Source organism: Neophocaena asiaeorientalis, unplaced genomic scaffold, assembly GCF_003031525.2.
Source record: "Neophocaena asiaeorientalis asiaeorientalis breed wild unplaced genomic scaffold, Neophocaena_asiaeorientalis_V1.1 scaffold278, whole genome shotgun sequence".
Lineage (NCBI taxonomy): Eukaryota > Metazoa > Chordata > Mammalia > Artiodactyla > Phocoenidae > Neophocaena > Neophocaena asiaeorientalis.
Window position 1 is genome coordinate 1,177,687 of NW_020174431.1, and position 3,318 is coordinate 1,181,004.

Here is a 3,318-nt window from a genome sequence, read left to right on the forward strand (position 1 = left end):
TATATATATATATATATATATATATATACTTTTTCATATTCTTTTCCATGATGGTTTATCATAGGATATTGACTATAGTTCCCTGTGCTATACAGTAGGACCTTGTTGTTTATCCATCCTATATATAATAGTTTGCATCTGCTCATCCCAAACTCCCACTCCATCCCTCCCCCACCTCCACCCCCTTGGCAACCACAAGTCTGTTTCCTATGTCTGTAAGTCTGTTTCTAAAACCGTGATTTTAATCTCACCAAACCCGTGTCTCCTTTTGGGTCTCCCAACTTCCTGAAGGAACCCATTAGACATTAAGTTGTCAGAAAACTTCTCCTCTCCTATTCCTACAGCAACATGATAAATAACAAGTAAAATGGTACAACCTCTCTGGAAACAGTTTGGTAGTTTCTTAAAAAACTAAGTATGTGGCTACCATACAAACTTGTAATTGTACTCCTAGACACTGATGGCAAAGAAATGAAAACTTATGTTCACACAATATCATCTACACAAATATTTATAGACACTTCATGCTTAATAGCCAAAAATTGGAAGCAGGCCAAATGTCTTTCAGTGGATGAATGGTTAAATTATGGCACATCCATACCATAGAGTATAGTCAATGAAAAACCAAGCTATTGATACAACTTGGATGAATCCTTATCTGAATTATGCTGAATGAAAAAAAAAAAGGCAATCCCCCTAAGTTATATTCTATATGATTCCACTTACACAACATTCTTGAAATGACTAAATTATAGAAGCAGAGAACAGAGGGCTGTAGGAAGGCAGGAAGTCATGTGATGGGAATGGTCTGTATCTTGACTGTATCAGTGTAAACATCCTGACGGTGATACTTTGCTATAGCTTACAGGTAGATTATCACTGTAGATAATACAGGTAGATTACATTGTAGAAAGATTTACAGGTAGATTTACATTGTAGAAAGCTGGGTAAAAGATACCCAGGTTCTCTTCATATTATTTCTTACAACTGAATGTGAGTCTCCAGTCACTTCAAAATGAAAATAATTTTTAAATTTAATTAAAAAATAAATTTGTCAAACCGTCTCATGAGTCGGGAGCCATCCAAAACACAGAAAAACATACAATAAAGATTCTTCTCTATTCTTGTTGTTTTCTTTGACCCTAACACAATGCTACACACTTTCTTTGTATTTTAAAACCAGCTTAGAGCACAGCTGGGATACCTGAGCTCCAACTTTGTCATGTAAAGACCAGAGCATGTTTGAAGTCTTCATTCAGAAAAACAATGCAAAATTGGCATCCATCCTGGTCAGAAGATGAAACTATTTGCGCCAGAAATGTTAACAATGAAGTTCCCTTCTTTGACAACAACGATTTTAATGTGATTGCAAATAAATTAAATTTGCAAACAATTATTTTGTGTTATCACCTGGACCTTAACTATACAATGTGGCTGTCCATGTCCTGGGGAGTAAGGGCATATTTTCATTTTGTAGATTAGATCAGTACCTCAACTTGGGTGCACCTAATGCAGCTTTAGTCAACAAAAGTTTCCTTAAGGCTGATAAGATTACAATGCTAAGGAATAGAAAACCACTGCTGTGTTGTAACAGCTGGTACAGGTGTTGACAAGACAAGAACTTCCTATTGTGGGAAAAATTTTTCATTACATTGCAGCAAGTAGAGAAATTGATGTAGTTCAATTACTCAAAAACGGCTCCATTTATGATGCAGTATGGAATTTGTACTATTTACCGTGTCATGCCCACCAAATGTCATTCTGCATTTAAGTTGGGACTGGTTGTCCTAAGGCAGACTGCGACAGCCCTTGTGGACACATGTTAGTAGCATCTGAACTTGACAATCTGAGGAGATGAAGGAAGTGTAGGATATTGCAAACTACAAACTCATTTCTAAACCCGTCTCCTCTAAATATTCTAAATATTTTCCTTGGTGCCCAGGTGGTGAGCACATTTTAACGATCACCTGTCCTCTTGGATAATGTGTTAACACTGGGTACGAGATTTGGCATTAACCCAGCTGTATCTTGCACAATTAGGATATACCTTCAAATGCAGAAATATGACAGGTTTCTTGGCAGCCATTTTTGGATGGAATATTTACAGGAAAGACAATAATTTACCAAGCAGTTCTAAGTGAAGTCCCAGTGAAGAATATAAGCTTGCAACATCTTATAAGTTTTAAGAAATGAACCAGTCACCAATTCTGAACTGCATGAGGAAGAACCATCCCAGAATAAGAAACCACCACCTGGAAGTGAAAAGTCACCAACAAAAACAGTCGTTAATAATTAAAGGATGCATGAGGCTGAGACAGCAGAGAGCAAGAGGGGACAAGAGTCCAGATTTGACTCCTCTCCCACCTAGCAAAGCCACCATGAAAGACAGCCTCTCAGTCACCTCCCAGAGACCCTGAGACAGAAAAACAGACCCAAAACCTAAAGAAGAAGACGTAGGCAATTGAACAGCTTAAAGAACAAACAGTACCTGGAAAACAGCTAGAAAAACATCAACGGGAGAAAATGCAGCAAGAGAGAGCCTTTCTCCACAAGCCAAAGACGTGGAATTGGGAATTTAAGATACACAGAAAGCGAGCAAGTTACCAGAAACCAGTGCAAATATTTCTTCTGTTAAACACACTGACATCTATGGAATACCTATGTGCTCATCCTTAATGTTCATCTATAACAATTCATTCAAGATTTTTTTTTAAAAATAGAGCAAGAAACCTAAAATACTTAAGAATAAATCTAACAAGTAATGTCCAAGAACTCTACACTGAAAACTATAGGAAAATTAATTAATTAATTTTTTTAAAAGTTGCAGAGGGAAATTAAAGAGAGCCAAAAGTATATCATGTTCCTGGATGTGAAACCTCAATATTCTAGATGTTCATTCCCTCCAGAACATATCTACACATTCTGAGCAATTAAATAAAATTCAGCATGAATTTTGTAATAATTGACAAGTTGTAACTAAAATTTATATGGAAATACAAAGAAGCTAGAAGAACCAAAGTGATTTTTTAAAAACAGAACAAAGTCAGAGGATTTACCCCAGCCGATTTCAGGATTTATTCTAAACCCCAAGTCAACAAGACTGCACGATACTGGTGACAAAGTAGATCTAAGGAACTGAAGAGAAAGCTGAGACAATAGTTTGTCGACTTTGGCTCTATTGATATTTGGGGACAGATAACTGTTTGTTGTGAGGGCTGTTGTGTGCATTGTAGAATGTTCAGCCACACCCCTGGCCTCCATGCACTAGATGCTGGGAGCACCCCTGAGTTGTGGCAGCTTAAAATGTCCAGACATTGT

The 3,318-nt window shown here is 37.1% G+C and overlaps 1 pseudogene; it reads left to right on the top strand.

The window, feature by feature from the left end:
• Window positions 1-2,676, top strand: part of LOC112407546 (eukaryotic translation initiation factor 2A pseudogene) — an 18,743-nt pseudogene extending 16,067 nt beyond the window's left edge.
• The last annotated feature ends 642 nt before the right edge of the window (window positions 2,677-3,318 follow it).